The sequence below is a fragment of the Alosa alosa genome, chromosome 1 (genome assembly GCF_017589495.1).
Source record: "Alosa alosa isolate M-15738 ecotype Scorff River chromosome 1, AALO_Geno_1.1, whole genome shotgun sequence".
NCBI lineage: Eukaryota > Metazoa > Chordata > Actinopteri > Clupeiformes > Clupeidae > Alosa > Alosa alosa.
In genome coordinates, this window is record NC_063189.1 from 8,726,766 (window position 1) to 8,751,136 (window position 24,371).

The following is a 24,371-nucleotide window of genomic DNA, read 5'->3' on the forward strand; positions in this document are numbered from 1 at the left end:
CTTGCAACTGAGGTAGCCCTGTACCCTGTTGCATGGTCAGTGTATGTGTTTCTTTTTCATATATTTTGTTGTGAGTAAGAAATGGTCCACCTGGCAAAAGAACATGCACAAGCAATAACGTGTAGAGGCATGTTGATATCGGAATAGCCCAGAGGCTCCGACAGCAAATACATCACAACCAGCACATCCATGATTTAAGGTACCAGAGAGGAACGTGACCAGGTGGGCATTCCCTGTTTAAAGTGTCTGTCCGCCCGTTTTCATATCTATATGGCTATTATCCTTTCTCCCTTCCCCTTTTGATTCCTTTGTCTGCCCAGCTGGCATCACCAGCATTATGACATACTATCTAGTTCCTCTATTACACAGAATAACGCCAAGAATACTGACTGCAGCAGACACTTGGACACCTGCCAAAAGACCTCATCAATGATTATTCTGAGTAAAGAGGAACTTGGTGTATATTTGAATATGACTACTGGTTTTATATGAGAGCTTTTCCTCTTATTATTTTGAGTCTTCCCTCTGTTCAACATCTGCCTTTGGTAATCACATTTTTGGGGGAAAACAAAGACAAATCCCTCCATGAATCACAAAAGCTGACAGCTGGCCTTTGGGCTGTCGTCTGTGGGACACCCAGTGACTTCCTTCAGCTGCCTTCCAAGACCCTGCCCCAGAACCACATGGACACTGTTCTGCTTCAAGCATGTCTGGTTAGACTCAGACTTAACCATATTTAGACTGTGGCCTAGTCCAATCATCCTTGATAGAATAGAGCTGCTGATATCTTGAAGACCTCGGTCTATGAAAGACGTTGTACTGCTCTCTGCAATGAATGTAGACTTGCCAAGACACTGTAACATAGACTTATAATATAAACTATAGTGTCATGGAAAGATATCATTTTGGAATAGCTTTATGATGCAGAATGCGGTATATTTGTTTGAATATCCATATAATGCTTGTCCTTTGTGCTGAACTGCAAAGATTCATCCCCATTCACTTCAGTCAAATGGGTGATTTGTTTGCAGAAAGTGTACTTTAGGTATTTCCTGCATCACTTTCATGTTTGTTTTATTCATGGTTGTTAAAAAATCTGGACTCCTGAAACGGTATTTGTCTGCTGAATGGCTATTCCTGCAAATGTCCATCCATGCACCCTTTTTTCTGCACCCCTTGGTTTTTGTGTTTCCCATCTCCATTCCTTTTCTGGATGGAAGCCAGGTGTGGGTGGTGAAACCCACACCGGTGCATCATCAGAGCGCAGCGCTGGAGTTTCTTTCCACACTTGTCAAAGCCGCGCTACCTTGAAGAGGAACACCTGATCCGACCTCCTGCGCCGGGAAACCAAACCTTACTACAAGCAGCGTGTAGGGAAAGGGGAAAAAAAATGCTAGCATTGAGACAATGGTAGATTCCTTTCACTCTTTCATTCATTAAATGCTGCTGAAACTCTGGGCTGGGGAGGTGGTATTGACGTGTTCGCTACAAGTGGGTTGTGGTGGATTTGTCTTGCCTGACCCCCCCACCCCATACTTTCTTTCCACAGATGAAGCTCTGCTTAAAAGATTTTGCCCCAAGTCAAGGCATCTCTCTGAGGCCCTTGTCTTAGCGGAACAGTATGGACCATTTCATATGTAGCTGCAAGTGTGTGTGTGTCTGGTGTTGGAATCTTGTCTAGATAGGCACCTCCCCACAGTGCAGCGACCTGCCTCTGCATGTGCTTGTTTGTCTTTATGCACATTCCCAATACCACTGTAAGCACTTGAGCCATAATAATCTTACAAGCCCTTAGGAGGCTAATGTGCCGTTATATGAATATCATAATGTAGGAAGAGGATGTTTTTCTATGTAATCCTATAATGAATCATACCCCAAATGTTTGCCTATAGCTTTAGTCCATCACAAGCAGGATGAAAGGAGGCTACATGTGACTTAAATCACACCCCCGTGCTCTTTGCTTCTTTGCTGCCACGGTAACCTTTCTCCTGCAACCCCCCCTTAGCTCACCAAGGTAGCTAAGCTAATCCTGATTGATGCCAGTGGCATGAGAGACATGCTGGGAGAGCTAGGCCTGCGATGGGCCTGTGTGAAGCCTGGCACTGGGCAGCTGACAAGACCCTGAGCTCATCAGAGTATTGCTGACGTCAGCTGGGCAGGAAAAGTTGAGCGTCATCGCTGCTGGCGTTCTGGCCCCGCCGCTGCTGCTGCTACTCAAGCGAAGCGTGAGGCCCTTGGCAGTAGGCCAGTGTGCCACAGCACCTGTCCCAAAATGGTAGGAGCACTGTGTGGAATGGCTCACCTCCTTGCCAAGGGAGAGCGCAGCCCGGATCCCCCTCACGCGCTGTCATGGAGCAGGAGGCCAACAGGGCAAGGCTGTTCAAATAAAGCATGATGACGCACACACAGGAGTCCCCAATCCCAGAGCAAATTTCAGAGCTCATACTCATGTCTGCTTTTTTGAAGACCCATATTTTGAATACCTTAAGCATGAAAATAGAGCCTAACTAACAGCAACAACTCTGAGGGCCAGTGTCCCTTACATGGAGTAAGCCTAGTCCTAGACTAAAAGTTTTTTTTCTCAATGTAAAGCTCCTTTGAAATTCTCTTTTAGTCCAGGACTCAGGGTTATGGCCTATGCAGATTTCACAGTTTCAGCCCGATTTTGCAATTTTGTCGGTAGTCGACGACTTTTCAGTGTCGTGCCTAAATATAGGACATCATTTTCAGTGTTACATTGTTTTGGGCGGTCCTAAAAGGGTGTTTTGATGATGCAATGATTTCCCAGGTGGACAAACTCCAAAAAGGTAATTTGCCATGTATAGTTAAAAGTCTTGGTGTATTAATTGACAGTGATCTAAATTTCAACAGCCACATGAAAGCGACAACTAAATCAGCTTTTTACCACCTCAAAAATATTGCCAGACTCAGAGGGCTGATGTCAAAATATGACTTAGAAAAACTCATTCATGCATTTATCTCCAGCAGGGTTGATTACTGCAATGGACTGTTCACAGGCCTTCCTAAAAAGACTATTAAACAGCTTCAGATGATACAAAATGCAGCAGCTAGGATTCTAACAAAAACTAAAAGAACTGACCACATTACTCCAATTCATAAGTCCTTGCACTGGCTTCCAGTAAGTCACAGAATTGACTTTAAAGCTCTATTGCTTGTTTATAAATCAGTAAATGGAGCAGGACCTAAATACCTGTCAGCCATGTTGATCAGCAGTACACACCTTCTCAGATGTTTCAGCAGTACACACCTTCTCGTCCTCTCAGGTCCCAGGTGAAAAACCTGCTAGTAAAACCTACTGTTAGAACTAAACATGGTGAAGCAGCTTTTAGCTGCTCTGCGGCTCAGCTGTGGAACCAACTTTCAGATGACCTTAAAAAGGCCCCAACTGTAGCCAGTTTTAAATCTAGACTTAAGACCAAACTGTTCTCAGATGCTTTCTGCTAACTGTGCAGAGTTACAAATTCTGAATCTGCCTTGATAATTATTCTACTTTATCTTTTATTACTTTTTTTACTACTTTTGCCTTTGTTTTTTGCTTACTAATTATCCTTTATTTTTTAATTATTTTACCTTGTGTTTTATATTTTCTTTTTATTATGATCTTTACCTTTTTAACTATTCTTTGACTATATTGCCTTTCTATGCTTTTTATTTGTTATTATTGTTTGGTTTTGTTTATGTAAAGCACATTGAATGACCTCTGTGTATGAAATGTGCTATATAAATAAACTTGACTTGACTTGACTAGTGAATAGTTGGAGCAAATATGTGGTAGGAATTGTCCACCTCCTGTGAGGTGTCCTGTGCCCAGTTTGAGAGCAGAATATACCCCTCACATTTTCATGATTTTGAAGTCTAGTTTAGCTTTACTTGTCAATGTTTTTATTCATTCAGATTTTTATGAATGATTAATGGTACCCTTTTCTGTGATGTGACAAAGTGAAAACACATTTATTTTTGGTTTACATGGATTTTAAGCCGCAGTGCAGTGATCTCCGCAGAGCTATTTACGACTGTTGGCCCCGGCGCTTGGCTGAGGGCGTCAGGCCTGACTGATAGCAGGGGCTTAATCTCCTGCAGCAGCATTAATGTGTAATGGCACGCCTAGGCTCCTGCCCAGGTGAGCAGCCTCTCAGGTGTCAGTGTGCCGGAGGTTTATCACTCCACTCGTTCACTCGCTTGCTCACCGTGTCCCAGAGAACTACAGCCAGCCAGCCAGCCAACTCACCGCTGCCAACACTCGCACCTGTGACTAGCAACCATATACCCGTCTCCAAGAATCATTTTAGTGGTTAGAAAATGTCTTGATGACTGAATGAAACACAACAGTGGTAATTTACATCACACACCTACATCACATGTGTATGCACATGTAACGGATGCCAGCAAGCATAGCTGTGCAGGTGTAACATTAGTAAACCTCACTCCCCGACACCTCAAGAGTAGTGCTGGCATGAAAGCTAGCAGCCTGGGCTTTTAGTTCGACTGTCAGCACGCTTAACTCCCGATCCGAGTTGCTGCTGTTCGTGGGTTCGAGTCCGGGCGTGTGCAGGGCTGAACCACGCAGGTTCAACACGATGCAAGTTACACACACACACACACACACACACACACAGCGGCAGCTGCAAGAGCTAAGTGAACAAAGATTGTCGTTTTATTGTGTACAGGTGATGGATTTCTGTTCAGATGATTTGTTGAGAACACCTACTCTGATATCTGAAGGAATTATGTAGATGATCTTTTGTTGTAGCCTTGAGTCTATAAAGTATTACTCTAAATGAGCCAGTGTAATGAATGCATACTGGATGCATACTAGACACTAGATTACAATGAACATATTCTGGTGCAACAAAGCCTATTCTGTGAATGTTGATCTGCAGTCCTAGCCACTGGCTGTGCTGCCTCCAAGGGTTCCTCACCTCAGGAGCGGGAGGAGATGCTCCGAGTCGTGTCAGCCGGAGGGAGCTAGAAGCCTCTGCCCCCACCCCTTACCAGCCTCCGCATCACTCTGGCTGGGTATCACATGATCCGCCTGGGAAGGGGAGGAGAGGATTAGGGAGGACTGTGTGCCCCACTGACCCTGGCTCAGTACTGCATCGTGCAATGCTTCAGGCTAGAGTAACACTATCAACATCCTCATCCTCAACATCCTCAAAAAGACTTCTGTTTGTCTCAGCCATGCACAGCTATTTTTAGGCCTCTCATATTTTTACCACTCTCAAAAGATTTTTTTTTTTTTTTTGTTGTCTTTTGTTCTCTGCTAGCTCTCTTACTAGGAAAGGGCTGTCTTTTTGAATTTCTTTTTGCTCTTTCATTCTTTTTGACTACCATGGAAAATTTGCCTTCAGCTGACTTTTACCTGTCAGGATTCTTTTTCCTCTTCGCAGCCCTTTTGTCTTGAGTGCCCATCACCAAATGGGAAGTGCTGGAAATGCATTCCACTTCATTCAGACAGGTGAATTTAGTGCATCTGTCATACACGTGATGGCAGCACCATTTCTCACCAGTTGTTCCCACTGGTCATGCTTTCTGACAGACATGCATTAGCTCTGACCCTGATTTCTCGTTTGCGATCACTGTTGGAATTTCCTGGTGTTTTTCCAGAGATTGTTCATTTTAAACACACCCATAAAAGTCAGCATAAATGTCTCCCTCTCTCTCCCTCTCTCCCTCTCTCTCTCCCTCCATCTCTCTCCCTCTCTCTCTCTCTCTCTCTCTCTCTCTCTCTCCTCCTCTCTCCCTCTCTCCCCTCTCCCTCTCTCTCCCTCTCTCCCTCCATCTCCCTCTCTCCCTCTCTCTCCCTCCATCTCTCTCTCCCTCTCTCCCTCTCTCCTCTCTCTCTCTCCCTCCATCTCTCTCCCTCTCTCCCTCTCTCCCTCCATCTCCCTCTCTCTCCCTCTCTCCCTCTCTCTCTCATGGATCATCCGAGACTGCTTCTTTCGCCATCAGTCGCTTTTTGAAACGTCACAGTTTATAGCCTGACCCATAAATGGTACTTTGAGTATCTGCTTTTGTGAAAAGATATGTCATTTTAACAGTGCTTCAGCAGTCCTTTGATGTGTGCCCAGCCAGCTTATCTGAACCAGGCTGAGAGAAGAACGTCAGCTACTTCAGCCGAGCGCTGAGCGTCAGCATCTGATGGAGATCTGTGTTTGCAGAGCAACATCCGCATCATCCGTCTGTGCTGCCTGGCTGGCTTGGTGCATTCAGGGTACGCGAGTTCACTCGGTCACTCAAGGTAGAGCCCATCGTCCATCCACTCTCTCCCCTGCCCGCCCCACCCTGCTGTGTCCCTCAACGCCTTCAGCATCAGCTTGTCTGGCACCCATCCCAACATGCTCTTACCGAGGCTATGAGAGGCTGCATTAGCTTCGCTCTGCATTCCTGATGCCTCCATGAATCCTGTCTGACAGTGTGTATATTTGCTGAGTCCACACTTGCAGTCTTTGCTTGTGTGCTCGTTCCTGTTTGGACACTTTTACCACTAATCCCCAAGTCCATAGGATGACTTCTCTGCAGCATTTTAAATCATAGTTGTTTTTTTTGTGTGTGTCTGCTGTTAAGTTTGCATTTATTCGTCAATTCACTGGATGTTCTGCTTTCCTAATTTGGAACAGGAGACGCTTTTTAGCCAAGATACTGACAATTTAGGAGTGTTTGCCAGGAGCCGATGGGGGCAAAGCACTTAAAAATTTAAACATTTTCTTTGTCAGATGTGTGCTCTTTTACCCCAAGATCTCTCAAATTGCCTCTGCTCTAAAAGCCAACTCATTATCACGGTTCACATTAGCAATTTTTCCCCACTCAAAATATTGAGATGTCATAACTTGTTTCTCTTGCTGGTACTCTGCCAGCTTCAAGGCTGTAAAACCCTGAATGCTGATCCAAGAGGTAATTAAATGTGTCGACATCCCACAAGTCTTCACAGATTTTGTAAGCTAATGAATTGAACTCGCACTCTTGACTCTATCCGATGAATTATGTAGCACAATAATTTACAGAGCTCAGCATTTTAAATACTCTCTCTTGAGCAAACTGCATAAATGGTTTGGAGGTGAACAGAGTGCTGCTCTTTACATTAATCACTTTCACATTAAAAGCTACCTTTTGTCTTCTCTACCTAAATATATACTTTTACCTACTTTTTAAGATGTAGCTCAGTTGCTTGTCAATAAAGCAACTGTGGTCTCATTTGAGCAACCCCTTACCAGAAAATGGCCAACTGGCATTACTGCTGACTGAATCTGGGAAAACAGGACTTTTTAGCTTTTTGTTGGCAACTGTGACATTCTCCGATTTCACATCAGCTGTAGGACAGCTGGTGGGCTGATGCCAGCTCTGCTTTGTGTCATGACTCACCTGACCTCCATGTGGGGGGTAGTGATACTGTCAGCATGGTTGAATAAACACTGGTCTGGATGGCAATGGATGGAAAAGTGTGTGTGTATGAGGGAGAGAGACAGACAGAGAACAACAAGCCTCATTCATGTTCAAGTTTCTGGCAGTAAACAAATGGGGTGTTGTGAGCATGCCCAGTTGTCATATGTCTTTGTTTGCCGCGTCATCTCCATTGACGTGGGTCATGCATTTCTAAAGGTCAGAGAATGATTTATCATCTCGAGATGGTATTCCCTTCAGCATTATTTTTTTTTTATGTTCAATCTGCACACATGTATGTGTAGTCGTGCACTGATAGAAACATGGCAAATGGCAGGTCAAAGTTCAGGAATGAGAGGTGTCCCATCTGCCCCTCAGTATGGCCCCTCCCTCCTCAGGGCCCCACAGTACGGCTGGTGAGTCCTCATGCCACCAAAGACGTTTGTCGGCATCCTGCCAAATTTTGCTCAAGCGCCTTGGATGGGGCTTTTTTTTCATCGATCATAAGATGCATTTCACCCATGAGAAGTGAACGCTACATCTCCTGGGTGCTTCCTTCTCTCACAGATAAATGGTGGGCAAAGAGTTCATCAACATGCAAACTCATGCATGAACTATAGCAACGTGAGTTAACCCTTTAGCCGCCAGGATTTAAAAAAAATAAATTGGATTTTTACATCAAAATTTCAAAAGGCCATGGCTTGCAAGTGGTCATAGATAAAGTCCTACTGTAAATGTGAAAATCATTGAGTATGAACAGAAGTTTATGAAGGGGGTAAATTGACTCATCTAATTTGAATATTATGATGTCACTGGATGGGAACCACCATTTTACTTTCTTCTTTTTTTTCATTTCACCCACATAACAAATGAACAGGAAAACAGTCACATGTAAACCAACAATAGTAAACTATTACTAAATCACAAACCCTATGCTACTGTATAATAAAGTGGCCTGGTCAAATCAGTTCCTATCGCGGGTGACTTTGTAGTTCTTCAGAGCCCTATTTTTACAACCCCTGCTGTCTATACAACGTCCATTACGGACACCATCATCACTATTGCCACTGGCACCTCCAGCTATGTTGGGCAGAGGTCGAAATAAGCATGGTATGCTTAGTGGACACTGTCGCAAAGACGCACCTCCATTCACAGACGCACCGTGACTATCAGTCAATAGACGATCGATCATATTCTCCAAAAGGCAGATATTCTCAATCAGAATAGGTGAATAACAGATCCAAGACTTCGTCAAACGTGATTTTAATTTTTTTTTTCCCCCAACATTTGGTGTATTTGTGCAAAACTAAGGCCCGCATCGCTTCCGCGTTATGGAGGAAATGCACGTCTTCTTCGCGTGTTTCTCGCGTGTTTCTCGCGAGCTTCCTGAAAACTTTGAAAAAAAAGGTTGAGCTTGAATCGAAGCTCTGGGTGTCTGCCAACTAGTGGTCAAGAGTACAAATGAGATTTTACAATGTACTCCGGTCTATCGTCTGTTTTATTCAGTAATGACGCTTGTCGCAATATTGCGACATGGGCGGTTAGAGGGTTAAGACTTGCACATTGCCCATTATTCAAATTGAGGCCCATTCCTAAATCAACTCCACTCGCTACCTCGCTCCCATTTGTTTATTTATGTTAAGGGAACACGACAACATTTTGGGAAATTAGCTTATTCACTGTCTCCACCAGAGTTAGATAAGATGATACATATCCATGTTGACGTTCTTATCACTTTTGGGTGCTATGGGCTAGTTGGAACTGCCCACCTCAATGAGCTATGCTAACGGTGGGTGTTTCAGATAGAGTTATTGCTCGAACAGAGACGAGAAGGGATGTATCAACTTATCTAACTCTGGAGGAGATGGTGATGGTAATTTCCCCAAAATGTTGGCGTGTTCCTTTTAAGAACAGAGGAAATAAGACAAATTGAATACAGTATGTGAACATTTTCAGGTATAATGTACAAGAGTATAATGTAAAAGTGTAGCAATGTGCTCCCCTATGGCAATTTTAAATGAGATGATCTATGCTGATAGAGTAAGGCCCTTAAGAGGAAGAACTGCTTTACTACTGCGTCTCTGTTTGGCCACAAAGGCCTACATGCATACAGTACTTTAGTTTGTTTACTTATACATGCAAGGTGATCATGCCCAGGTTTGCGCTTTCTGAATGTGAACCTGAGGTCAGGTGACTATAGTTTCACTGTAAACATGCGGTCTCCTGGGGTCAACCCTCGCATATCATGTGTTTGGTTACATATTAGTCCATGTGTGACTGTTTGCCACAGTAAGCCACATGGCACTGTCCACAGGTGGGCGCATGCAAGTGACAGGCCCGTCTCTAGGCCTAAAACCCACAGGACTCTGGTTATCATACTGTATCTGTCCCTATCAGCTGAATGCTGAATCAGCTGTACATATGGCTGGGACACACATGAGCCCGAGCACTGACGAACACAGAATAAAGACACACACAGAATGAAGACGCCAAGACGACATCAAGACGCCATACGCCACTGCCTTCGCCACGCACACGCACACGCACACGCACACGCACACAGAATGAAGATGCATGCGCACACACACATAATGAAGACACACACACACAGAATGAAGGCCCATACACACAGAATGAAGGCACATACATACACACAGAATAAAGATACACGCGCACACACACAGAATGAAGATACACACACACACACAGAATGAAGACACACACACAGAATGAAGACACACACACAGAATGAAGATACACACACACACACACACACAGAATGAAGATACACACACAGAATGAAGATACACACACACACACACAGAATGAAGATACACACAAACAGTCATTCTCTCAAACAAGAATAATTTACCAGACTTTTTAAGAGAAAAATTGATGGCTTTGGGAACAAAACCGCCTCAATGGACCGCCCATAATGTCTTGCTCCTACACTCCCCTTTACTTCAGAGAAATGGGTCATTCCACGTCAATTCAACCAGGGCCCACGCACTTAGGTCTCAAAAAATTCTGAAAAAAATACCAGGTGTACCTATGTTTACCCAGGTGACGCACTGTAAAATTACTCTAATGTAAGATCAATACTTTTCAAGATACAGCCAGTTTTACAGGGGGAGGGGGGTGTCGATTTTGTTCGGCCTCTTTTTTTTGTCAAAGTTCACAAGCCCACAGCGCAAGAACTAAACCATGTAGTAGGCTCAAATTGTGCATGCTGGTACATAAATAGGAATAGTATGTAGCAAAATCGTCACGTTTGGTCTGGGTAATCCTGCATGGTCATAGCTGTCCCTCAAAGTTGCTACGATTTAGTCCCTACGATTTTGCTACATACTATTCCTATTTATGTACCAGAATGCAAAATTTGAGCCTCCGGCATGGTTTAGTTCTCGCGTTGTGGGCTTGTGAACTTTGACAAAAAAAAGAGGCCGAACAAAATCGACACCCCCATCCCTCCGTAAAACTGGCTGTATCTTTGAAAGTATTGATCTTACATAAGAGTAATTTTACAGTGTGTCTCCTGGATAACATAGGTACACCTGGTAATTTTTTCAGAATTTTTTGAGACCTAAGTGCGTGGGCCCTGGTTGAATTGACGTGGAATGACCCAAATATCATGCTCATTTTTTGTGAAAGCTGGAGATCTGAATGTCAGACTCGCAAACACTCCAACGAGGCCTTACCTCATTACCCACATCACCACATAAAACACATCTGCAAAAAAGGACGGTTGTGGTAGATGTCAACTAAATGTCTTTGTTTGACATTCAGGTTAACTGCTGACAAATTTGTTCCGGGTGGAGGTGTTTGGGGTGAAAGGTTGAGCTCTGGTTCAGAGGGAAGCCAGTGGGGTATGTTACTCATTTTTATGGAGGTATATTTAATAGACGCTTCCGCTCTCATGTCTAGACGGATGCAAGGGGATCCTGCTCCCCAAGTATCATGTGTGCTGCGCCGGAGCATGTCTGCAGTAAGATTATATGTTCTCCCTGACCATCGAATTTTCCTTCCTTCCTTTTGTGGAATAGAGACGTGCACAATAGCTTATATACATGCATACACTTTCACAGCATGACGGATAATTCCTGGCAGGTTGGTTGTTGGTTTTGCGACTTCAGTTAAAATGTCAATCTCAGTCCTCTTTCAGTTTCATAACCATACACATTTCTAACTGTTAAAGAAACTAGCTTTGTTTAGCTCCTTACCCATGTTCAAACAAACATGTTCAGCGTAAACCTGTCATGCCGGCTAAGTATGAAATCAGACATTTCCATTCCGCTCCATTATGTAAGGGATAATGTATAGAACGTAAGGGATAATGTATAGAACGCCGGTCATTATTAGGAAAATAAGTCCCGACAGGGCGAACCGGACCCCGGCGCGCCAGTGGTCTTGCTTCGCCCTGAAGGGACTTATTTTCCCAATAATGACCGGCGTTCTATTAGAACACAGCTGATCAACCATCTGCCTTCACTTTTGAATGAAAAACCATTGCCATTGACAGCGGTTATTATTTGGAGGTCCTTAGGTAAGGGATAACGGCCGCCGAGGTGTCCTGTTATACGGAATTAATGGACGATGGCGAGGGGCAAAGATGCCTCCGCCCACTAGTTCAGCTTGTTGTAGGCTAAAACTTTCGTTAGCCCTATAACAGCGATAGACAGTTAGCTTGTTTACAGTAAGATTCCATTGTTGCGAAGCCTGCCTCCAGGCTCAACCGTCATCCTACTATGGTTGTTATAGTTACCATTCATAAGCATTGATATGGAACAGGGATTCCTGTTCCTGTTGGTCATAAATGCCTGACAAATGATTTGCAGTTGTGTAAATTAAAATTCATTCATTAACTTCTTACACTAACTATGAGAAAATATTTGGAGACCTTTGGAGAAGGAGGGTGGTTGGGTGATCATAATGTATTTGTCGATTGAATTTGATTTCTTGTAAACATAAACCCAGCTAGACAAGAAGACATTTAGTAGACGTCCCCCGCCCCCAGTCAATGGCAAGATCCAGCTCACCTCTACCCCCCCGCCCACGGAGAAGAAAAACAGCAACAACCCCAAGCTGCTGTTGAGGTAAACACATGTAGTAATGCTCTTCTCTTACGCTCCTGTACGAGAAGTGTGTGGGTGCTAGAAGAGACACTTCTGTGAAAGGGCAGAGGGATTCCCTTATCAACTGCCCCAATTGCTCACTCCTGCTCATTCGCTCTCTCTCTCTCTCTCTCTCTCTCTCTCTCTCTCTCTCTCTCTCTCTCTCTCTCTCTCTCTCTTTCTCTCTCCTCTTCTTCAGAGTGACCTGTGTGTGCATTTTTGGCAGGTTTCTCAAAGCTGGCTGGTTGGCAGGCAGTGGTTGGCCGAGGCCCGATGGCAGTTTGGCCCGCTCTCCTCGCGCTTGGCTGCAGCTCCTTCTCTCATGTGGCGTGGTGTTTGTTTACTCGCACCAGTGGTCTGCTCCCCTGGCCCACTGTCAGACGTAAGACTGGTCTGTCATTTACTCCAGACACACCTCACCTTATCCCAGTACACAGCAGTGTGTGCACTGCATGCAGGGAATGATGTGGGTGGTTAGGGGAGGGGAGGGTGTACAGTATTCTCCCCTATCCCCCACCATGACGGAAATATCTGCCTTTATATGATTATTACATCTTTTTTCTTGTGGCCAGGACTGTTTCTACAGAACATGTGTAGCCTAGCGCTAATTGTGAAATCACTAATCTTATCAGACCCTTTTGATCAGGAGCCTGTCATGCCTTTTACATCAGATCTGGTTTATCTGATGAGCCGCTGCCATGTGGTTTTATTGCTGCAGTGCTTGTTTGACAGATAGAAAAGCTTTACTGTATTAGGCTACCCCCCCCTAATATCAGCTTCTGCAAGGTATGCTCTTTACCATAGAAGGCCTTCACCTATGGCTCAAGTGATCAGACAGTACATCAGAGAGGACATGATTACGACATAGTCACCCTCGGAAAGGAATGCCTCTCGAGGGGACCGATTCAGCTTGGATCATGTCACATATGTTTCATCTCATGAGACTCGATCTACAAGCTTGTTTGTGGATGTTTTTTTCTTCCCCTGTTGGAAAACGGAAGGCATTCCTGTTTTGTGCTGGAAGTTGTCCCAGAGGGAACCGTGTGAACGGGGCCACGCTTATGACTCACGATCCACTGTGGTCTAGCTGGGCAAGATGAGACATTTTGTAAATTTGTTGCTCTTGTCACTTTCGTCTTCATCTGAATGTATTGTACAAAACAAAAAGCCCCTTAGGGAATCATTGTCAAGCATGTTTTAAGAGCGCAGTGTGGCTGTTGACGTGAAACACCTTTATCACAGTATCATGGAAGGAGTGACAAAGGACAGGAGGATGGTGAATGGGGAAGAGGGGTGACTGAGCTTGCTCGCGCTCTCTCTCCCTCTCTCTCTCTCTCTCTCTCTCTCTCTCTCTCTCTCTCTCTCTCTCTCTCACTGAGGGAAGAGGTTTCATGCAACTCTGTCATTGAGCTGATGAGAGAAGACCCATCACGCTTCAGAGACCACCGTTTTAAAAATACTTAGGCCTATACTCTGCTCTGCACTTACTGTGAACTGTGGCTTTAGAAAACAAGCATTTCTAAGAATGTTTGGTCAGGTAGTTAAATAGGGCCCTTGTTTTTAGCTGTGCTTCTGAGGTAAGTTGTAGTTAATAGGCTTCATTTGTACTTTTACCATGCATGTGTCCGGTTTTCAATGAAACTCTTTCAAAGGTAGTTTCTCTATTTCACTTGCAGCTCAAGGCCACTACAGGAAATACTGTTAGCAGACACTGCATTTGTGAAGAAAAGAAAAAACGGATTAAAAGGTGCATCTGCTGCATCTGTGACTGACTTGGGTAGAAAAAGCTTCCTGCATTAAATGTGTACCTGGAAGGGCCCAGACTTTCCTTTTAGACCCACCTTTGTACTAGCAGAGACTGCACTGGAGTGATCCAGTGCTACTCGACGGCAGTCTGGGGGCCGTGAGGAGTTTCCAGAGTGTGCTAGTGGTTCACTCATGGTATGTGTGTGCGTGTCTGTGTGTGGGAGGACTGCAGCATTTCAGTGAGCAGGGCTTGTGTAAAGGAGAGCTGTGTGGTAAGGTGAGAGGAGGGGGGGGGGAGGAGGTGGAAGTGGAGGGAGGGTCAACTTTCCGTTGAGAGGTCAGAACAGGAAGTTTTTCCCACCCAGATACAGAGCCTAGTGGCAGATGGAGATAGGCCTGGGTGGTGGTGGATGAGGGGGGTGAGCAGTTAAGGCCAGCAGGGCAATGTTGCCTACTCACCCCTCCAGTGGCAGGGGGCTGTGTGAGCTGAGCGATATGGGCAGTCGATCAGGCCTAATCTCGGTGGACCAAGCAGTGACCTGGCAGCTGGCTGACAGAACATCCCCAGTGCATTCCTCACTATCAAATCTCAGGGCTTGGCCTGCTCAGACAAACGCAAGTATGTGGGGAAAAAAACAGGGGCTACGTTATCCTTTTGAGCCACACGTGAAGCTGTTGGGCAATAACCGCCAGAACAGCAGAGGTAACCGAACTGTTCCACACTCTGTCCTTGGCTGTAAACTAAGTTTACACTGTGGTGCTTGTTTTGGCTTCAGGCTGATTTATGAAAAACTGTCAAATATTCCAGCCTTCCTCACGTCAGGTGTTTTTTTTTTTTTTATTTTTTTTTATCTTTTATCTTTTGGTGGGATTCTATTAAATCAGATAACACAAAAGGAATTCACATCTGAAAATTGCAGGTTAGTCATGCAAATGCACACCCACATGTTCCGTTTATTTTATTTGCCTATTGCACAACACTGCTGGTAGGGTATGTGAATTCAACAACGCAACAGTCATGTCTCAACATTAGCTCAGTTTTGAGGTTTAATGTTAGCGATGTAATAATACAAGTGGAATAAGCAATAAATCGCCAAGCCTTCATGCATATCATGCCAATTGGTAAAAAGTTCAATTGGGCTAATTTTAGCATGACTGCTCACCTTCAGTAGCCTGGAAATCCAGACCCAAATCTGAAAGATTAAGGGTCTGGCTACGAGTAATGAAAATGGCCCAACTCGAGGGGCGGCACCAAGCATGCATTTGAAAATATCACTGCACACAATTGGATAACACTACAACCAATGTTTACTGACCGATTCCGTATGTCGACGCAATTGGGTAACACTACGACCAATGTTTTCGGACTTTGACGTTGCAGCACTGTCGTCATATGTTTAGCTCGCCTCTGGCCCGCCTATATCAGATACACCGATGTGATTGGTGCAGCTCGGCTCCATGGGCATAGGTAATGAGCATCATTACTCATCGCCAGAGTCATAGCTGAGCAAATTCAAATTGTGCTCTCGCGAGAGCCAGGGTACACCTTCAGGGCACCTAACTTCAAATCTCTTCCTTGCAAGTGATCGGTCGGTAGCTTATGAGTACAGACGTAGGCCTGTCTGCATGCCATTGTAGGCTAGAGATGCAATCGATCTTGAATCAGAGACGGTTGATGAAAAATCTTTGCTAGATTGTCATGAAAGAGCGAGCCTTTACATGCATCTGGATAGGAGCATGCAGCAAGCCCACACACTGTCCAAAATGATGAATGACTGGCAGTAAAAAAATAATATTTCCCTACCTACAAACTATTTTTTTTTTTTTTATGTTTCAGCAAACAAATATCTTAAAGGACGGCCCAAAAAAGCACAGCTCACCATTCTGCCCCTCTCTGGTAGGCAGAATGTGCTTTCATTCATGTGCACTCTCTTTGTTGTATGTTTAAGGCGCACACAGTAAAGATACTGCCCATAAAAAGTATTCACCCCCCCCCCCCTTGGATATTTCCACTTTTACTGCTTTTATAAATGGAATTGATCAATTTAATTTGGCCTTTTTTACAATAATTTACAAAAATCCCCTCTATTTAATATCAGTGAAAGCCGATTTTTTTACAAAATAATGTTAATTAAGAAAAAAATATATATATGCAAAATAATCCTCTTAAAGTCAGCATTGGTCACAATTAAAGCATGGAATCTGCATGGATAGGTCTCGGTTAGGCTTATACATCTGGATACTGCAGTTTTACTAATTTTTCTTAGCAAAACTGCTCAAGCTCTGCCAGGTTGAAAGGGGATCAAGTGTGAACAGCCCTTTTTAAGTCCAGCCACAGATTTTCTATAGGATTGAGGTTTTGACTCGGCCACTCCAGAACCTTCAACTTGTTGTAGTGTAGTGTGTAGTTTGCGCTGTAGGCTTTGGCTCATTATCTTGCTGGAGAGTAAATCTTCTCTCCTCGTAGTTCTTTTGCAGACTGAATCAGATTGTCTGCACTTGTGTGTGTATCCCCGCAGCATGATGCTACTAACCTGAGACTCGCCAGATGAATTTCGTTCCGCCTAGCTCCACTCATCCATATGGGATCGATCCATTGGAGAGGTGTTTCAGAAGGCTGGGCCTTATTAAAAATCCATGCATTTGATTTGGATAAGCCACTTGTCCGTCATCTATTGATGTGCTACTTCAAGCACTCACATCGAAGCCAACCCGTGACGCTGAGAACAGTCTCACAGTCGCTTCTAGGCTAGGGCACATCTATGAAACTCCCGCCCTGCGTCCTGATTGGCTCTACTATAAAATCTGGTGCCGAAATCACTCTCAACATAACCGATCCCAGATGGATGTGAGTGGAGCTAGGCGGAACAAAATTCATCTGGCGAGAGTCAGGTTATGATGCTACCACCATCATGCTTTAAATGAAGGATGGTGCGTTTTTGGTGTTTTGTGTTCAGTGTTTTGTGTCCGCCGAAAATAGCATCTAATCTGATGGTCAAAAAGCTACATTTTGGTTTCATCAGACTAACGAACCTTCTTCCATTTGACCTTGGAGTCTCCCACATGTCTTTGGGCGAACTTCAGTTGAGATTTAATGAGATCTTTGCCACTCACTCATAGAGCTTTGACTTGTGAAGAACTCGGGGGAAGCATAGCTTCTCCCATCTCAGCTGCTGAAGCTTTTAACTTCTTTGGAGTTAATCATAGGTGCCTTGATGGCCTCCCCCATCATTATTCTTCTTGAATGGTCACTCAGTTTGTGGTGACGGACTGCTCTAAGCAGATTTGCACCTTTGCCATATTCCTAATCCTTACCCCCTTATTCCTTACATTTCTTAGTGATGGACATTTTTTTGTATTCATACCCTCACTTATGCTTTTCAGTAACCTTTTCTTTGAGTTGTTTGGAGTGTTATTTTGTGTGTGTGTGTGTGTGTGTGTGCATGCGTACATACATACATACATACATACATACATACATACATACATACTTTGTATGCATTTTAAACAGTTTGTAAATTTCCATCGGAGTCTCTCACACTTGATGGTCTTTCTCTGTCAATGACCCATGATCTTCTGTATATTTGATTTGGCCTGGATTCTCAGACCATGACTGCCCACGGAAGACTAAACACGAATGTTGCAAACTCCAGTGAATGTGTGTCTCTTTTTTCTCATTCCACGATTTGTGAAAACAGTCCTAAATATTATTATGACCGTTCCATTTAGGAAGGCTAACTTATATTATGGCCACAGGCTCTTAGCAGTTTGGTAGGATGTCAGTATGGGCACGAGTGAATCCAGAATTATTTGATACTGCCCTTTAAAATGGCCCTTAACTCTGAAATGTGTGTGATGAGAAGCCAAACATGTTTGGGAGCACAGCTGTCCTAAAGCCCTATTTTGTCTGGGAGCTTTCAGGCTTTGTGCTTGTTCCACAGACCTGAGGTCATCATGACCCAGTGCCTTATGGGAAATTTCAGGTTGTTCTTTTAAAAGCAAATATGATATCAGAGTGAAGTGAAGGGCCTGTAAGGATGCTTCAGAGAGATATTGCCTGTCAATCAGACAGATACAGCTGGACAGGCCGAGAACAATGGAGTCACAGGAGAAAGAGCAGGAGCTGAAATTTGGACTTCCTCTCAGCTGGGCCAGTCTGTCACTGATTGGTAGAAAGGTATAAGTCTACAGATGGAGCTCTGGAGTAATTTTTACGCTAAGGGACCGTTCGGTTTTTATGGAAAGGACCACTGGAGGAAAATAGGGGAGGGTCGCGTCTTTTCATTCTTTGTTGAGGGGAGGGTCACCCAACTTTTTTTAGTCTAGGAGAGAGGGTCACCTAACGTTTGCATTCATGAAAACAGCAAAATTTGGTCCGTCGCCCAGGGCCTCGCGTCTGATGGGCCTCGCACCTGGCAAAAGATGACATTAAGCGTTTATTCTTCTTTAACGCCTATTGTAGCCTAAGCAAAAAGCTTATCATGGCTTAATGTTCTAAAACAACGATCAGTGATCACCAAATGTCTCTAATACTGTTCCTCATAATCACTAAGAACCTTCAAAAAATGTAGCATTAAGTCATATTAGGCCTGACGTGACGGCATGTTTCTTCAATCTCCTTTACTGATGCCTATGGAAAAGGCTTAACGTCCCAAAACAACGATCAATGATCATCAAATTGCTCTCATATTGATCATAACCATCTATAAAAATCTAGCCCGAAGTTATTTTTCTTTTTGAGCACGTCTGAATTCGGAACGCAATTGACCTTATAATAGGCTCGAGATGGGCTACGGCACTTAAAACTTAAAAAGATTGAATGAAGCTTCCCGAACTTTGAAATTGCGATCAGTGACTGGCATCGGGTGAACGAAGCTTTTCGAAGTTGAACAGGCTATTAAAAACTATTTGCGCACCTCCATGTCACATGAGAGATCGTGGGCTCGCCCTTCTAGGAATTGAAAAAGACGCTACCCTTAAGCTGGCCTATGATTTCATTTCATTTTTCTGAGTCAGGATATGGCGAAATGGTCAATGTAATTTATTTGTCCAATGTTGGCCTACAGACCAGTTTCCATAGTGCACATCTTATCAACAGTTTGAATGTCGTGTGTGTTTCTGCTCATTGACAAATAGCGTTCAGCAGAATGATTCATGCCCAATTAATTCCCCCTGTTAAAGTGTTCGCCTTTGTTAGACTAGTTTGGCTTCGTGATGTAGCCTATGATAAACAGCATATGGCCAAATATGTGACTCAGCTAAGGCTATACAATTTCCCCTCTTAAAGACAAGCTGGTGTAGCTTATTAGACTACTATTAAAATGCACCAACGGTAGCCTTGGCTATGTGTAAAGTAGGCTATCGCATGATTGCATGCACCTAAGTGAAAAGGGCTTCACATCTGTCAAGTTCGCACAGGGCCTCGCACCCCCTTGCGATGGCCCTGCAGCTCCTCCTAAGACAGTGGGGAAAAAGTTAACGGTATAAACCCTGAAAAAGTTGACAGGTTTGTTTTCGGTCCCGGTGATTAATTGTGAAATTGTGCAAACGAGGAGTAGTAGCATGCAAGCTCCGAAATTGACCCAGAAGGCATCAATAAATTGTTGGGACTGGGGAGGGTCATGGCATGCGTTTTTTCTCAATCACTTTGGAGGGTCATAGAAAAATGTCTTGCTGGCGAGGGAGGGTCAAGTCTTTTTTGACTAACACACCCAAAACTCCTCCGGTAGCCCCTTAAATAAATAGCGAACAGTCCCTAAAAGAGACAGAATGTCTCAGTGCTCAATAATTTTTGATTCCTGCATTCTGGTGGTGGCAATTATTCATTGCCAATAATAAATTCTAGAACCTTCAGTAACTGCACATGGGAGTGTTTCTATTTGCTTGTTCAAGATGCCATGATGAGACATCAGAAACCTGAACACTTCAGAAGACTCTCTTACTTGTACTCTATCATTATGTTGGATTACGAGTTGACTTATGTTAGTCAACTCGTACCCCAGTGAGACTGAACAGACACAGACGTGTACATACACAAAGCGCCCACACCCTGTGAACATGCACTGAGCCTGTACACCCGGTTGTCTCCTCTACTAGTTTAATTCTGATACCATCATTGTTTTGATCTGAGCATGTTCACTCCATTGGCCTGCATGGTGTCTCTGTGTGTGTGTGTGTGTGAGAGAGGTGTTCTGATGCAGGCCAGCTGTTGCACTCCACACCTGTCCCTCTGCGGGCTGTGTGTGCCTAGAGGAGGTCCTCATGTGAGATGTGCGGGCCAGTCGCAGCCCTATGGCTCGAGACTGCCTCCCTGCCGCCGGGTAATGAGAAGCAGGGCTGTGAGTTGGCCCATAATAAGGTGCCGAGGGATGCCACGATTGAGGGACGTGGGGGGGGCTGTGTTTTATAAATGAGGCCGGCGTGCTGGGTAGGCTGGAAGCACTCCTGATGCTCTGTGATGTTGATGCGGTGTTGTTGACATTATAGCTTTGTTTATTTAGAGTAAAGTTCAGGTGTATTGTGATTGTGTGGTATGCTGGGTGGATGGTTATGAACTCCTTAATTATTCTTCATCTTCTCAAGGTAAATGGTAAATATTGCAACAAAGTAGTACATACAGAGTAGTCATTAGAAAATAACCCGAAACCCCTCATAACACCCCCCCCCCCCACACACACACACACACATACAGTACATACGGAAAGTATTCACAGCGCTTCACTTTTTCCACATTTTGTTATGTTTCAGACTCATCTTAAAATGGATTCAATTATTTTTCACATCAATCTACACACAATACTTCAACACTGTCCTTTACGCTTCTTTTATCCTCACTCTGGATCTCATTCATAGTGACCATTGGGTCCTTAGTTACCTGTCTGACCTCTCTTTGTCCCGGATTACTCTGTTTGGCTGAGTGGTTGGATCTAGGAAGACTGTTGGTTGTTTCAAACTTTTCCATTTGAGAATGGTGGAGGCTACTGTGGTCTTGGGCACTTTCAATGCTACAGAAATGTTCTTGTATCTTTCCCCAAATCTGTGTCTTCACACAACCCTAGCAGGTCTCGCAGGTCTATGGGCAATTCTCTCGACCTCGTGGCTAGGTTTTTACTCTGACATACACCATCAACTGTGAGACCTTATATAAAGAGATCCAGTGAATTAATTTCAATCAAATTGTAGAAGCATCTCAAGGACCATTGATAGAAGTAGGATGCACCAGAGCGTCATAACAAAGGGTCTGAATACTTAAGTTGAATTGAATTTGAATATTTCAGTCTTTTATTTTTTATAAATTTACAAAACACTCCAAACACCTGTTTTTTGTGGAGTATTGGAGTATGAGTGTGTGTAGATTGATGTGAAAAAAATAATTGAATCCATATTAAGATGAGTCTGAAACATAACAAAATGTGTAAAAAAGCTGTGATTACGTTCCATTTGCACTGTACACACAGCCCTACCTTAGTTTAGAAGAACACACGAGTTATAGATAATAGAGATGGTGCAGATAATTCTGTTGCTCTGAGCCCGTGAGGTCCATGTAATCTCTCAGGTGATAACAGAAGATAGCACAGTGCAGGAGCCCTGCCTCACGCTGCCGATAGGAACTGGGTCAGTGCAATATCCCTCCTTCTCACTGGAATCGTTCCATATTCCCACACAAGGACAGGACAGGGGCGTGGCTAGGCTAGATGGCCGTAAGTCATTTCTGATTTGTTTCAGTTTAGGAGGCCAACAGTAAAATCCCATTGATACAAAATGAGACCAGCAAAAGTCAAACATGCTCACTAAAGGGTGAATACTTCAGTCCTCCTTTTCTACTCCAGCACCAGGGTGTTGACTGAATCTTGGATGCCCCAGTAGACTGATCATGGTCACCTGAGATACACCTGTGCTTTGTGCTCTGCTGAATTAATAGTCAAACATGGTCAGTAGGTCAGGGGGTTTGGAGTAGTGATGGGCAAATGAAGCTTTGTTGAACCACTAAACCACAGCAGTGTGAAGCTAGCAACACTAATGGAAAAAATCCAATATGAAAAAATCCAATTATGTTGAAAAATGTATGTGTGGCGGCCATCTTTTTGCTATTCAGCTAGTGTCGCTAGGTTCACACTGCTGTGGTTCAGTGGTTCACCAAAGCTTCATTTGCCCATCACTAGTTTGGAGGCCATTGCTCATCTCCATGCAAGAATACCACAGGTTGCACCAATCAATAAGCAGTGTGACACCAGTGTGATTTGTGAGAAATGTGATGAAACATATTCCCCATGTTACTCAACAGTGCTATATCTCCTGGTTTGTGATCTGTGGTACATTGTAGAATGTGAACTATACTGCACATGCGTTGACACATGTCTGACTGAAGAGCCCAGAGAGAGAGAGAGAGAATTAAGCACAGCAGCTCAGACACCATAAAGCATATTGCTGCTGTGGTGATTTGATAATTCCCCCCAGCTGGCTCCAGGCCAGCTGCCACCATCCCCCTCATGAGCTGCTGTCATCAGCCAAATGAGAGCGCTCACACCCATACTAGAGCGAGAGAGAGCTACAACTCTTCTCATACTAGTACTATGCTCAACATACACTACCACTATGCGCACACACACACACACACACTCACTCAGCACTGCAGCTCTACGCACATCACAATGTAAGTCGAGTCACATAAACAAAGACGCACACAAAGCCCTGCATTATATTAACACACATGCACACATCTCAGCATATATCAATTGTTTTCATTGATCCACTTTCATTTTCTTTTGTTCTTGTGTTATGTTGATGCTGGGAGAGCCCAAACATGGCATGGTAAGGGCAAAGTTCCAATTGCATTTGGCCAATCTGATAAAGTAGTCATGCTCATCCATCACAGTTAAGTGACATGATCCAAAATTAGGCAATAGGAGGCTGACGTTGCTCAATGTGTTGACGTTGCTCACTTTTTGTTTGTTTGTTGTTGTTGTTGTTGTTGTGTCTTCCTAGAGGCCATATGCCACACAGCTCCTGCGGCCAACGTTGTTTCTGGAGACTGACAGCGGATGAGCGATGAAGTTGATCAAGTAAAGGACAAAGTTAAGCTGGAGGATGACCTCAAGAGGAACCTCGAACCTGGTGATGTGGTCCAGGTGTGTCTCTAAACCAATCACCAGTTGGGAAGTGGAGTAGACCCCCTGAAAGAGAGGGGTGAGATGGTTTTGGGTTACAAACGGAGAAGAGGAGCCACACAAGTGGTTCAGGTCGCCTCTACCTCCTGCCAGCTGATCAGAGGTATCAGTCACGTTTTTAAATACCTCAACATAGTTATCTCATCAACGCTTGGACTCATTGGCACCAAGACAACTGGACTTTGAACAAACAGCCTTAGATTAATGAAACCAAGTGAAGGAATACAATCTCTCCTAATACCCTGACAGTTGTAATGAAAATGCTTATAATCACACAGATTGAGGTTAATTCTCAAACATAGGTTTTCCATAAAAGCCTTTTAAAACCAACAATGTAATCATTACTTCAAGGTGAACAAATGCTTGTCCATATGTGTGTAATGATTAAACGGGAGCACAGAAATGAAATTGCTTTTGTTAAACTGCCGTGTGGTGTCATTTCATGGGAATTGAGGATAGTGAAATGTCTGGCTGCTTAAAGTAAGCAGGTTAATGGAATTGCATGGGGGGAGGGGTAGTGGAGAGTTGGGGACAGAGAGGGTCATGTTTATATGGGGGGTGGTGGGGATGAGTTGAGATTAACCCACAGAGCATGTGAGGGAAGGAGACACCAGCCCCCCCTTCTTCCTCCACGATCACGTGTCACCTGAGGACCGTCAGTCCGGTTCCACCAAAACAGCACCATGTAGAGGCCCCATAATCCTCTTTTTTGCAACCTGTTCCTAACTTACTTCACCTCAGAGGCCAGAGGTACCCAGGAGCATGAATATCAGTCATGGCAGAGAAGCGAAAAGGGCATGTTTTCACAGAACACATTAAGAAATAGAAAGCTGTCTGTAGGACTAAAAGCAAACCAGAAAGACGATCTGCTTGAGCAATATGTTCCTCAATTTGGATACCATGGGTTCACAAAATGATTAACATTGTGTATCAGTTTTGTAGCAGTGAC

At 44.1% G+C, this 24,371-nt stretch overlaps 1 long non-coding RNA gene across 1 annotated transcript in view; it reads left to right on the forward strand.

Moving 5' to 3' along the window:
- Window positions 1-23,844, forward strand: part of LOC125302848 — a 52,081-nt gene extending 28,237 nt beyond the window's left edge. Inside the window, exons 2-3 of the long non-coding RNA XR_007194978.1 lie at window positions 14,186-14,286; window positions 23,241-23,844. This is a non-coding gene — a long non-coding RNA (uncharacterized LOC125302848). The remainder of the gene's footprint in view (window positions 1-14,185; window positions 14,287-23,240) is intronic.
- The last annotated feature ends 527 nt before the right edge of the window (window positions 23,845-24,371 follow it).